The sequence below is a fragment of the Stenella coeruleoalba genome (assembly GCF_951394435.1).
Source record: "Stenella coeruleoalba genome assembly, chromosome: 14".
Taxonomy (NCBI): Eukaryota; Metazoa; Chordata; class Mammalia; order Artiodactyla; family Delphinidae; genus Stenella; species Stenella coeruleoalba.
Window position 1 is genome coordinate 14,553,537 of NC_137160.1, and position 14,634 is coordinate 14,568,170.

General features: G+C 39.4%; 1 long non-coding RNA gene across 1 annotated transcript in view; it reads left to right on the forward strand.

The window, feature by feature from the left end:
* The first annotated feature begins 1,472 nt into the window (after window positions 1–1,472).
* LOC307197325 overlaps window positions 1,473–14,634 on the forward strand; it is a 109,546-nt gene continuing 96,384 nt past the window's right edge. The window contains exon 1 of the long non-coding RNA XR_013831368.1: window positions 1,473–1,722. This is a non-coding gene — a long non-coding RNA (uncharacterized lncRNA). The remainder of the gene's footprint in view (window positions 1,723–14,634) is intronic.

A 14,634-nucleotide genomic window follows, 5' to 3' on the forward strand; every position in this document is an offset into this window, starting at 1 on the left:
GGTCTCCTTTTTGCAGGCTGCAGGTTCGTAGTTCCCGTTGTTTTTGGTGTCTGTCCCCAGTGGCTAAGGTTGGTTCAGTGGGTTGTGTAGGCTTCCTGATGGAGGGGACTAGTGCCTGTGTTCTGGGGCAGGTCCACGTTTGGTGGTGTGTTTTGGGGTGTCTGTGGACTTATTATGATTTTAGACAGCCTCTCTGCTAATGGATGGGGTTGTGTTCCTGTCTTGCTACTTGTTTGGCATAGGATATTCAGCACTGTAGCTTGCTGGTCGTTGAGTGAAGCTGGATGCTGGTGTTGAGATGGAGATCTCTGGGAGATTTTTGCCGTTTGATATTATGTGGAGCTGGGAGGTCTCTTGTGGACCAGTGTCCTGAAGTTGGCTCTCCCACCTCAGAGGCACAGCACTGACTCCTGGCTGCAGCACCAAGAGCCTTTCATCCACTCGGCTCAGAATAAAAGGGAGAAAAAGTAGAAAGAAAGAATTAGTAGAAGAAGAAATAAAGAAAAAGAAAGAAAGAAAGGAGGGAGGGAGGGAGGAAGGAAGGAAGGAAAAAAAGAAAGAAGATAAAGTAAAATAAAGTAAAATAGGGCTTCCCTCGTGGCGCAGTGGTTGGGAGTCCGCTTGCCAATGCAGGGGACACGGGTTCGAGCCCTGGTCCGGGAAGATCCCACGTGCCGCGGAGCAACTAAGCCCGTGCGCCACAACTACTGAGCCTGCGCTCTAGAGTCCGTGAGCCACAACTACTGAGCTCACACGCCTAGAGCCTGTGATCTGCAACAGGAGACGCCACCGCAGTGAGAAGCCCGCGCACCGCAACAAAGAGTAGCCCTTGCTTACTGCAACTAGAGAAAGCCTGCGCACAGCTACGAAGACCCAACACAGCCAAAAATAATTAAATAAAATAAATAATTAAAAAAATAAAGTAAGATAAAATATAATAAATTTATTAAAATAAAACAATTATTAAGAGAAAAAACAAACAAAAAAACGGATGGATAGAGCCCTAGGATAAATGGTGGACGCAAAGCTATACAGCCAAAATCTCACACAGAAGGATACACATACACACTCACAAAAAGAGGAAAAGGGGAAAAAATCATAAATCTTGCTCTCAAAGCCCACCTCCTTAATTTGGGATGATTCGTTGTCGATTCAGGTATTCCACAGAGGCAGGGCATATCAAGTTGATTGTGGAGCTTTAATCCGCTGCTTCTGAGGCTGCTGGGAGAGATTTCCCTTTCTCTTCGTTGTTCGCACAGCTCCCGGGGCTCAGCTTTGGATTTGGCCCCGCCTCTGCGTGTAGGTCGCCGGAGGGCGTCTGTTTTTCCGCTCAGGCAGGACGGGGTTAAAGGAGCCGCTGATTCGGGAGCTCTGGCTCACTCAGGCCCGGGGGTGGGGGGGGGGGAGGGCGGGGCACGGAGTGCGGGGCGGGCCTGCGGCGGCAGAGGCCGGAGTGACGTTGCACCGGCGTGAGGCGGGCCGTGCGTTCTTCCGGGGGAGTCGTCCCTGGATCCCGGGATGCTGGCGGTGGCGGGCTGCACAGGCTCCCCAGACGCGGGGTGTGGATAGTGACCTGTGCTCGCACACAGGCTTCTTGGTGGCGGCAGCAGCAGCCTTAGCGTCTCATGCCCGTCTCTGGGGTGCGCGCTTTTAGCCGCGGCTCGTGCCCGTCTCAGGAGCTCCTTTAAGCAGCGTTCTTAATCCCCTCTCCTCGCGCACCAGGTACGTTTTGGGGTTTCTTGCCTTTTGGGAGGTCTGAGGTCTTCTGCCAGCGCTCAGTAGGTGTTCTGTAGGAGTTGTTCCACGTGTAGATGTATTTCTGGTGTATCTGTGGGAAGGAAGGTGATCTCTGCGTCTTACTCTTCCGCCATCTTCCCGGAAGCCCCCCTGAAGCATAGTTTTAAATGAAGAATTTATAGATCATATAATTGCAGCAGCAGAGGTGGGATCCACAGTTCAGTTGACACAGTGAATGGGTCCATCAGATTTCTTAGAATATGTCATAGAGCTTGTGAATATCTTAAAAACACTCCTTTGAAACTATCAGACAACTGTTTGATAGGGTTTTCTTATTTGTTAAGACTCACAAATTCTATTTTTCTCAGCATGCAGTGTTGAGCACAGTATACAATACTGACTGGCCTTTATTTAGATAAGCTGGAAAAGCGTTAGTTTTCCTTGGGAAGCCATGCACATGTGAAATTAATTGAGGAAACCAACTGATTTCTTCTGTCCCAGGCACAATTCAGTTGATTCAGGTGTAAAACAGTGCAGGTGAGAAAAGCCAAGCCATACAAAGCCCTGCGTTAAAAAGTTGCTATGCACAGAATAAAGTGTTGATCTTATAGCATTGTTAAGAAAATTAACAATTTTCAAATAGAGAAAACAAATTTCCTTTTACTGTGGACTGTTTCTCAACTAACATATCTGGGGTGGAACAACTGGTTTCAAAATTCTGCATCGTTTTCTTGTCAGTGTGAATCTGTTTTTAGGAAAGTTGTTTTCTCAGTAATAACAATGGTCATTTTAACAAGTTGAATGGCAATTTTCAACCACAAGTATTCTCCAAATAATAGTTTCTTTGCTTTAAAGTGATAAAAAGCAATAAATGTCTAAGAAACATGATATTTTAGATGAATTAGGTAAACTTTTTTCTCTTTCATGCATAGTTCATGCTCCACTAATCATCAAAAATGATGTTTTGTCAAAAATCATTGAACAATTCATTGAATCCTTTATTGTATTCAAAATAATATTCCCTTTTGTGGAATTACATTGTTCATTGAGCCTCAGAATTGTTTTTCATCATCTGAAACATGGAAGGCCTATCTGTCCGTAATAATTGAAACTCTGCACTTAACCAAGATCTAGATGATAAGATCTACTATTATCTCCTCTAACCTTGTTGTGTGTGGCTTATTCTAACAGCACGTACTTGAAAAATCTACTGACTGAATTAGCAATCTAACTTATTCTTTCATTTCATTGAGTTTGCTCTTTAACTCTATTATCATGTCACAATTTTTCAAGTCCCTGAAGATATAAGGGAATTTTTCATTCAAAATACTATTTACGTCATAATAAATTAGGTTATGCTTATTGATGGTTAATGTTTAATGCATTTCAAATGGACATATTCAATCCATTGTACTTAGGTCAGCATCTTTGTAATTTCCTAACAATTCAGAAAAGAAAAATTTGCCTTTGGCCGACCTAAAGTTTGGCTAACTTGACCAATTCAGTCATTTGCTATAACTTTCCATAATACACGATTCAGTAGCAAAGAGTTAAAGACCAAATGCTACATCCTCAGAAATGACTCACCAACACATTTCAAGGACAGTGTGGGAACCATTGCCGGGGGATAATAATCCTTAGGGTAAGGAAATTAGGACACAAATTGGAATCTGGGTTTTTTTCATTTTTGGAAAGAATGGTCAAAGAAGTCATCTGCCAGAAAGCTGGTTTTTTCTCTCTAAAATAACTTGATTTCTGGAGGGAAAATTGTATTGTTTTGAGAGTTGGTTAAAAGGTGAACTCAGAACCACTGCACACTCCAAGGGAATGTTTTAGCGTTGCTCCTTCAAGTCAACTAATGGATTGAAAAAGGACTGGGAAAAGAGGTCACCAGAGGAAACGTGATGATCGGCAGCTGCAGCTGAACCAGTGCCAAACTCAAATAATTTAAGATGGAGAGGAATATGTGAAGCTACATTGGAGGCATCAAGAGCAGTGGAAGCAGCAGCAGAAGTGCCTCTTTCATTCTCCTAGAGAAAAAAGAATGAGAAAATGTGCATTAGAATAGAGGAAAATATGTGGGAGAAAAAATTAAAGCACAGTAAAAAGAGACTGATGGAAGGAATAACAGAACTCTGTAAGGTATTTCACAATGAAATCAAAGCTCAGATAAAAATTAAAATTATTGGATGTTAAGCCATTGAAAAAAAGGATCACATAAATACATTCACACATATAAGCATGTGACACGAAGGGACAGGAGAGGAACTGAAGAAGACAAATATAGAAGTACTGAGACACTGATCAAATAATATCCTGCAAGATTAAGAATTGATGGGCAACATGAAACATCTGCTTATATTATTATATTATAATGTTAAACTATTTGTTAATGCAGTAATAGTGTGTACAGTTTGCAATATTTCATTTTTAAAAGAAGAAACAGGTTTAATAAGATTAAAGGAGCAAATCTACTCAGTGTTTCTAAGTTAAGAAGGGTCGTACCCAGGTACAGCTTGGGACTTTGCATCTTTATTCAGAAATTAGCTAAGTAAAGTCAATGCAGCACCCTAAAGGGAACATGGGTTTTGGAGTCAGACAGACCTATATTCTACTGTACATTAGCTGTGTAGCCTAAGTCAAGTTATTTAATCTTTTATGGCTTCATTCTCCTTTCCCATAACATGAGGATTCTAAACTCTTGTTTTAGGGGATTATGAGGATTGCTGTAGGCAAAATGTAAAATTCTGAGACATTTAAAAAAAAAAAAAAGGAAGCTCTATTGTTAGTGCTGTTGTTTTAGTTATTGTCCTAGTCTGTTTGGGCTGCTATAACAAAATTCTACAGACTGGGTAACTTATAAACAACAGAAATCTATTTCTCATAGTTCTAGAGGCTGGGAGTCTGAGATCAGAATGTCAGCATGGTCGGGTGAGGACTCTCTTCTGGGTTTCAGACTACTTGTATCCTCACCTGGCAGAAGGTATGAGGGTACTCTGTGAGGTCTTTTTAATAAGACCACTAATCCCATTCATGAAGGTTCTACCCTCAGGACCTAAGCACTTCCCAAAGGCCCCCACCTCTTAATACATTGGGCATTAGGATTTCAATGTATTAATATTAAGGGATCAAAAACATTCAGACCATAGCCGTTATTGTTATAATTGTTGAAGAGCTTGTTAAATAATGTGATCATTTGGTAAGACTCAGAGGGAGTGTGTGGACTATGAGGTCATCCTTAAATTATGAGTAGGATATGGACTCCTACAGAAGGGGATATAAAAAAATCTAGCCAGAGAAAGAAGCTTTGGAAAAGACATTGAAGTGAATGTGTATGGAAAATGTCAAGCAGTTTGGTTCATTTGCCCGTTTGGAAGCATGACCAAAGATCTTTCTCTGAGACGCATTATGCATATATTACTTCTGTATGGATTGCTGAACAGTCAGTTTGATTGCATATGATAAGTCTATGGTCTGCATGTTTTGTATTCTTGTGATTTTTCATTCTCAAGAATTTTCTGGAAGCAGTATGTAAATGCAACCTCTTTTGTATTGCAAGGTCTGTTTCTTACAAGTCAGAGTGAAAATCTACATCAAAATATCACTTGACTTCAAAGAACAATCATTTTTCACTTGTTTGTATCAAGGGACAGTGATCATTTGTGAAGGCTTCTATATTTATTTCCAAAATACCTCTTATACCTAGGTGAAAGAGTTGCCCAAATCCTCTGCATATATTTGCAAAGCTGCAGATAAGCTTAGAACATTCCAAAATGATGGTCTTTAGACAAGCATGAATTCTGAATTTTAGGTGGAACAGATCCCCCAAAAGGGGACATGGTTTTTCACTAAGTGGGGCAAATTGGCTAAAAGCAGATCTTGGAATTGTGATGCTTTTGTAAATAAGCTGAACCAAAGCAAGGATTTTGAGATTAGGTTAATGCCAGCCTTAACTGGAATAATTTGTGCTCTTGAGCATCTGCAGCTGTGAAATCGCTACAACATTCTCTGGTTGAGTGTGTTTCTCTTGCCCTGATCCCTGGGACATTTCAGCTCAGAGATCCATATGTAGAAATGGGTCACTCAGGGGCATCATGTACATTTCTGATACCCTCAGAGGACTTTCGATTTACACATCAGCAAATGATTTACAATAAGGCACAGAGAAAATACAATATTTCCATCTGTGGCATGAAGATTTTTGACATTTAAGGGAAAATTGCACACATTTCCATTTTTAGCAACCCTTGAATATAGAGAAACATAAATGACATCTCTAGTAAATGCCAGGATTTGGTCTATGATTTTTCTTGTCACCTGTTTGCTAGAAGAGCAAAAGATAAGGATATAGACCCCAATACATATTTTACCATTGTCTTAGCCAGTTTGGGCAGCTCTAACAGAATGCTAGAGACTGGGTGGCTAATAAACAACAGAAATTTATTTTTCACAGTTCTAGAGGCTGGAAGTTTGAGATGAGGGTTCCAGCATGGTCAGGTTCTGATGAGGGCTCACTTCCTGGTTTACAGAGGTCCACGTACATGATGCATTCTCACATGGTGGAAGGGGCAAGGGGCTCTAGAATTTCTTTTATGAGGGTACTAATCTCATTCATGAGAGCTCCACCCACATGATCTAATCACCTCCAAAAGGCCACCTCCTAATACCAACAAATTGGGGGTTAGGATTTCAAAATATGAATTTTGAAGGGACACAATGTCAAAAATACTAGCATACATTGAAAAAAATACTCAGGTTTTAGATCAGCAAGGAGAAGTTACTAATCTATAATGGAAGGGGAAAATGGTATAGATTTTTCTTGACTAAAAATAACCAACTGAGTTTATGACAATGAAGTGAGTCATCTGTAGAATCCTCATTTTTCATTGTTAGAGTTTAAGCTTTTAAGAATCTATGATTCTGAACGCCAGCTGTATGCAACAATATGTGGATTAATCTCACACACACACAATAGTGAGAGCTCAACACAAAAGAATATGTATTACACATGAAGTTCAAAAGCAGGGGGAAACTAATCCAAGATGTTAGAAGTTAGAAAAGTGGTTACTCTTAAGGGTTAGAGAATTCTGTAGGGGTGCAGAAGGACAGCATCTGGGGGTGCAGATAAAGTTCTGTTTCTAGATCTGGATGCTGATTTTACAGAGGTATGTTCACCTTATGAAATATCCATTAAGCAGTACATTTGTGATGTGTGCATCTCCATGTGTTTGTTATACTGCAGTGAAACAGTTTTTAAAAATCTAGGTTCTGTAAAACTCTTATGTAATATTGTAATTGCATCAGGATCTACTTCAATGGTGAATCCAGTGGCTGTGAGAATGTATCAGTGGTGACACAGCTCTGTAACTGAAATGTACCGCAAGTCCTTATTATGCCAAAGATACTTGCCTTCCAAAGGTTTAGGATCTTTTTATATTAGGAGGAAGCCAAATGTGCATGTTAATAGAGAAAGGAGAAGTAGAAAATCCAAAAGTATCCAGGACCAAGTAAAACAGCCACAAGGGAAGTTTAGGGGCCATTTGGGAAATCTTACCACCTTTCTTTGAAGCCAGAATTTTATGTTTTCTTAAGATTTACGCTACAAAGTAGGTAAATACACATCTATATCAGGGGAAACATACAATTCCTTCCTAAAATAAAGTAATTATAGTAAGAACATTGTTGGGAGGCATTTTTCATTCAATACTATTTTTGTTGTCAAGGTGAAATGAAAACTTACTTTTAACCTAGAAACATTATATTTGGGGAACTGAAACTGTCCTTTGGAAGCATGGAGCATGATTTTATTTGTGGTCTGCCCATTTCTTTACCTAAAGGGACCACTTCCAGGCATCATTATTCACAGATGCTGAGAGAACTTATATGTATAATTCACTACGTTGTATACATGTGCAGAGAGTCAAAACCCGGTCTCCATTTTATGTTAGGAGAGGATCAAAGACAGTTTTACAGCATAACACTGGTGCTTTTCTACACACAGAGAATTTCTCAGCATGGTTAAGAGGACTGTCTTTAATAGCAACCCGACCTGAGTCCAGGTGCTGTCACTTACTGACCAAAGAAAGTCACCTGCATTCTTTCCATAAAACACCTACCTCCTAGGATTTTTCTGTAAAACTTGCAATGAATGCCTTCTACATATTAAGTATTTGGTAAATATTTACTTGTAGGAGTAGAAATACTACTGATGGTGGTGATGATGTAGTAATAGCTAACATTTATACATGCCAGAACTGTTATTAGTGCTCTTTCTACATAGTTGTAACAGTACTGGTGGCTGTAGTTGTATGATTTAGAATCTTATTCCAAATTCAAATTAGGAATCATTTAACTTAACAATGTTTTAATTTCAATCAGTTATATTTATTTTATATAGACATCTATATATAAAACACAGAAATATAACTTCATAATACTTAGCCCTCTTAATCTTTCCTCAGATCTTCCTTTTACAGGGAGTAAGTATTTTCCCATTAACACCGATATACGTGTTAAAAAAAAATTTCCCACTTCTCATTTTAGAACTCTTTCAACAAATAGTTACAACATGTCTGGGTCATAATCCTAGACCGTAGTGAATAATATGGGCAAGGTGCCTGCCCTTAGGAGACTTACTTTCCAGTGTGAGAGAAAGAAAATACATAAATATATACAACACTTGCTGATTTTGATAGTTTCTGTGACGGGAATACACGGGGAATTGATGGGGAGCAGCAGGCGGCAAGCACTACTTGAGACACAATTATAACCATCATCTCTGAGGGGCTGACTCTTGCATTGAGATCAGGAAAGAGGATTTCAGGAAGAAGGAACAGTAAGAGAAAAGGCCCTTATGTTGAGGCTTGCTTAGCACATCGAAGAAAAGCAGGGTCACTGGGCACGATGCCAAGTGAAAAAGGAGGAGCACTGAAGGAAATGAGGTGAGACAAGGGATGATGATCTGGGGCTTCTAAGAGCTTTACTGGAGGATGGTGAGTGGAGCGAGGCACAGCTATGTCGGTTTTGAAAACACCCCTCTGGATGCTGGCTGGGGAATGCCATGTCAAGCACAAGGATGAAGCTGTAGCCCAGATGAGAAATGGTAGATGGTTGGAAGAGGATGGACTCAGTTCAGAGAAGACTATTCTGATTGCAGAATAGCCAAAACCTGTACATCTGTTCATTAATTTCAGTGATGTGGTTATAGCAATGCAACTTTCCTGTTTTTGTGGTTAGTAACTGTACTAATAACTCAGTATTTGTGACTAGTTACTAGTAACTCTGTCGACGTTAATGATTTCACAGCTATTTTTCTTTCATCACAAGAGGGGCATGGATGAATCAGCCTAAGTCCTCTTCTCTACCAAAGAAGGAATGATAAGATAAAAATCTTTTTTTATGAGAAAGACAGTGAAAATGAGAAGGGTTAAATAATAAGAATAACACGTTATCCTTTAGTGCAGTGCCTAACTCTTTAAAACACTTTAATGAGTTAATTCGTATAATCAACATAATAACCCTAGGAGGTAAATCCTATGGCAAAGATTACTAGGTATTGTTTTCCCACTTTATAGATGAGAAAACCAAGGCTCTGAGAGGATAAGTCCTTTTTCAAGTTTCTGTAGCTAGAAACACATCGCTGAAGTTAGATATAAACGTTATCTCCTGATTCCTGATACTAAGAGCATTTTCTCTAAATGTTGTGTAAACTGCCTCTTGTAGGGATCTAAAGGGATTTTCAGACAGTAGGCTGTACTGTATGGCCTGCATTGGGGCTTTCACTTTCTTTCTATCCAGGGATAGTTCTGTTCCCCATGGCCAAATCCAGTTCTTTTCAGCCCATTGTCACTACCTTTGTTACAAAGGAAAAAGTTTGGAAATATAAATATGCACTCATTATAAAGTGAGTTCTGATGACCTTTTAGTATTTGTTGTGTACTAACTGTAAGCAGCAGTTAAAAGATGAAAAGGAATTGGCATTGAGCCTTCATAATTATTGTTCCTGTTCAGACCTTTACTATAGCTCTGGCTCTCGCTGACACATCTAAATGAGGTTTACAGAACCTGGAGCTGTGAATTCAGTGCTCATTAACAGAGGACTGACAGGACTGTGGAGTTTTCCTTTTTGCCCTTTTAGAAAAGAAATCATCTCAGATCTCAGATTTAGAAGTTTTATTTTACATGTGGATTTCCTGCCGAGTTGGAATTATTGTAAATGTGGTCTTCTAAAGAAAAGCCTCAAATGAGATCATGGAAGCATGGCAAGAAAGAAAATGAAGCCTGTGCTTGGTTAGGCTTTCTGAATTCTGTAAGTCATAACCATTATGACTACTATGAGAACTCAACACGCCATGGTAAATTGTTCTATCCAAGGAGTGTTAGAAGGCAGAGGTTCACAGGCCTGGCAAATTCCACCTCCCCAGATACCATAGCATCACCACCCTTTCTGGCTACAGACCTTTAAAACTGGTCTTCTGACCTCCAGGGTGTTCTCATTTTTCAATTTGCGTATACATCCCTGCCAGATATGATTTCTAAGAGGGGTAGCTCTGGTCATGTAGTGTCCCCAAAATTCTGTTGCTGGTGCCCTGTTTTATAGTGAATTATATATACATTCCTTTTACTGGTTAACAGCTTTCAAATTATGGTGTCAGACCAATTAAGTCAACCAGTTAATCTCAAAAGGCAAACATCACATTAGTAGATCTGCTTGGTCTGATGTAGTTTGCATATCTAATGGGCATGACATTCTCATTTAATAGACTTTTACAAGAACCGTCGTGGTGTCCATATTTCTGATAAATCTGGAATTTAAGTTTCCTGACAAAAGAAAGTGACTTCTTGTCTCTATTGCGTGGGTAAGAATGAAAAAGTTTATGACAAGAAGCACATAGATAAGAAGTTGAGTTCCAGGACAGAGCAAATGGAAAAAGACATCCTGACTGAGCTAAAAGTACATGGTGGCAGGTACTCAGCCAGCATAGTAGAGGAACTCTTTAAAATACAGTTAATGAAAATCATGCACCAAAATCTTAACTTCAGGCAATTGCAAAGAGAATAAGGATTTTCTGTAATAAAGAGCTTGACGTAAGGAAGCAATTATCCCTGCACAAAACCATGTGAAATAAGAAAGTATGTGAAGGACCAGAGAAGAATCAGTAAGACTAAAATAAGAGCAATTCAGAACACAGTAAACAGAAATGATAATTTCTTGAGCATGCCTACTTCCTGTCATTAACCTGCTCTTCAGTAAGAATTGTAGATAGATGTTGGAACTATATACTGTAGTCATTCTTCTATATAATTGATGCTTAGGTTTACTCCATGATTCTTATTTCAGGCATTCTCAACTCATTCTCTTATTCATATAAAATTCTGAGGATGAATACAAATATGGTTAAAAATAGATATTGTGCTCCAGGTGTACACAGAATGGACAAAGAAATAAAGCATGCTTCATGCCTGTTACCTTATTAGAGTTTATTTCTGTGTGAGTGAGCTAGATGTTACAGATGCATCCTCAATTTAATATTCTCTTTCTTTCCTGTGTGATTGATTTTATTAGGGCCTCCTCATATCTCAAGAGTTTGCCATGGTCTCCTGACACACAGGCAATGTTCTCACCTTCATACTTTATTCTAACATGATGACCAAGAGAATTAGAGAATGGGAAAATGCTAAAAGAGAATATTCAGTTAGAAGAAACAGTATTGAAGGTAAATTTCCTTGTCCTGAACCTCTCAAAGACCTTAAGAAGGAAAAGGTCATTTGCTAATTTGTTCACTGAATAAACAGTTTTTAGTGTCTCATATACCATTTATACTGTGCTTGGTCCTAGAGACATTTAGATGAATAAAGTAGAGTTACTGTCTCCAAAAGGTTCAGAGTCTAGCTGGAAGTAGTATGTAAGTAAATAATATAATACAAGGGATAAATGCCATAATGAAAACGTGTACAACATATTCTGATGGTAGATTCATCTAGGGCAGATTGAGAAGGAATTAGTATCATCTTTGGGAAGCAAATGACCTTTGAGTCTTAAGGTTAGACACAGGAAAGGCATTTAGGAATGCAGGAGAGCAACGTAATAAAGAGTATGGATATGTTACACACACACACACACACACACACACACACACACACACACACACTCACACTCATATGCATCTAAAACATTGTTTTGGATAGTTGGTTCACAGACCATTTGTATCAGAGTCACCTGTGACATGTTAAACATGCAGAGTTTCAGACATCACGTCAGACTTCTGAGAACTAAATTACTAGGAGCCAACTTGGAAATCTGCCATTGTAACCAGATGCTAGGTAATTCCAATGCACACATTAAAAATGGAGAAATACTGTTACAAGAACTTAAAACAGTTCTTTATAACTGGAGCTTGTAGGGAATTTCACACTCTTATTTCATAATAAATAAGAGATTATCTTAGACATATCATCCTGGCAGCCAGGCAGAAGGTATATTGGAGGTATTTTAAGTTTGTGAAAGAATGGTTATTACCTAATATAAACTGTGGATATGGACCTGGAAAAGAAATAGTAGATTTCATAAACATCTAGAAAAGAAAAATGTATAAGAGTTACTGCTAGATTGGATTGGGTAGGAAGAGTTCAGGGAAAAGGTATATTCTACATTCTAGGATGACTCACAGGAACCTATGTGACACAAATTATAATAGGGAATTCAAGAGGAGATAATGAGTCTCAGATGCCGATCGTTTATCCATGGGAGATTAGCAATATGCAGTTGGATAGATTTCTACACTTAGGAGAACGGCAGAGATATTTGGAACTTACAGACCTATTAATGTCAGTTGACTTGACATATGCCTAGAAGGCATATGTATAAGGTGAAAAAGAGAGGATCGGTGGAGCTATCCAGAAGACTAACATTCAAACTGTGCTCTGAAAATCAAGATGGAGTTAGTGGGTACAACTCAAGAGCCAAAGAGAAATGGGAGTGAGGGAGTGGAGGCTTCAGCCCTGCCCGTAACTCCACTATCTGCAAAAAGTAGCACGTTGACCTTGGTAGAACAAGTTGTTGGACAAATATGACTTAATCAAAATGCAACTTTATTTTTGTCTCTAATTACCTCTTTAATAGGTATTAAATGGGGGTCCTCTTCTCTGGTCCCTTATTGAAAGCTCCTACAGACTGTTGAATTTTCTTGTTAGTTACAGATAACAGAGAGATATTGGTCAGTATTAAGTCATAAACATAATCTCAATTATGTAATTAGAATGTGAATTCCTTAATCTCTTTCAAAATTCCAAAGTTGATATAGCATCAAAATCTTCTCTCAGCTGGGGTCTGTTTCAGGATGGAAGCTTGTTGTGGGAAAGGTGACTGTTATTGGCTTCTGTATTTCTCATCATTGCCTCCCCAAGCTGGCTTCTTGAGGTTCCATTCCCTCTGGGACTGGGAAATGGGAAGGGAAGGATGGGAAAAAAGTGAGAAAGTCTTTGGTGAAGCAATTCCTTGGCAATCTGGCTTCTCACTCTTTGGTCCTAAGACATTAAGACTGGCCTCTTCCTCTGGTGGGGAGCTTTCTTCAGCAGTTCCCTCCTGGGACCCTCCAACCGCATTGTTCTCAACCTCCATTGATGCAGCTTCATTTCAGGTGGTTCATTTGCACCTCCTTACCTCAGCCCTTAGTCCATCTCCAGCTTCTTGTTTCTAGGGTTCTTTGGTGACCAGGATGCTCACTCTTCCTCTCCTATGTGTCCCGCATGTGGGCAATGGAAAACACATGCTCACCCCTTGCTTGCAACTTCTGCAATTGCAGCCAAACGCTCTAGCTCCACAACTCTACCTTATGCTAGATTCCTCGCTGCAACTTGGCGCCACTCCTCTATCCCCGTAACTGCAGGGGACAAATGGACAACTCTCCAAGTTGTTTCTTTGAAGGTTCCCAACTGTAGGTCTGAGATGAGGATGTAGAACCCTGTCAAAGCTTTCCCCAAAGGGGTTTTTGATAGGACCTCAAAAATCAAGCAACAGCTATCTCCCCCAAATAAAAAAGGACAAAAAAAGGCTTGCAAAAATTTCCTTAACTTCTGTTTTTGGTGATATGGCCTTGAACGTCCATATCTATTGCATGTTGGTGGCTCGGTTGTAGCTTCAATTTTTATATCCAGTTACGAAGGTTTAGTCTAGGGAGTGCTAATAATAAGATGAAGGGAAGATAAGATTCTTCAGACTTGTGCAGCTCCAGAACCTAAAAGATATGGCAGAATCAGCTCAGCTCAGGTGACCCTAGCTGAGGGAATACCCTAAACCTGGATTCCCATCCAGCCTCTTTGGACTCTGAAGTTCTTGAGAGGGATTTAACAAAGATCCAATTGGTCTTCACATTGAGCCCTCAGAAGCAAGACTGATAATGCCAGGACAAAAAGACCAAGTCACAGAGTTCTGTAGGAATCCTGGAACATGTAATACTCATATGACTTGTGACTTACTTTCAACATATCACCATGTTTTCTCTAAGTGGATTGGAAGGTGATGAAGGATGGTGTGCGACACTTGACAGAATGAGCATTGGTGGAAAAAGTAGAAAATCATGTGGAATGTATACTCTTTCCTTTTTTTTTTAATACTCCTTCCTTTTAAGGAAAGGTAAACTTATTCCTACATGACTTTTATATACTTGTTTGTTTGTTTATATTGCGGCAGGCGGATCTAGAATATTGCATGATAATATTTTAAAATATATTTTAAGGCCTTAGTTATTGTTGTTTTTCATTTGCAAGGACTAAAACCTCAACCAAGAAATGAGGGCTCTATTTCCTCCTTTGCTATTGATGCCCTCTGAGGGAGTCAAATAGACCACAGACTGTTTAATTTTAAGAGACATTTAATTTTCATTTATTATTGGCATT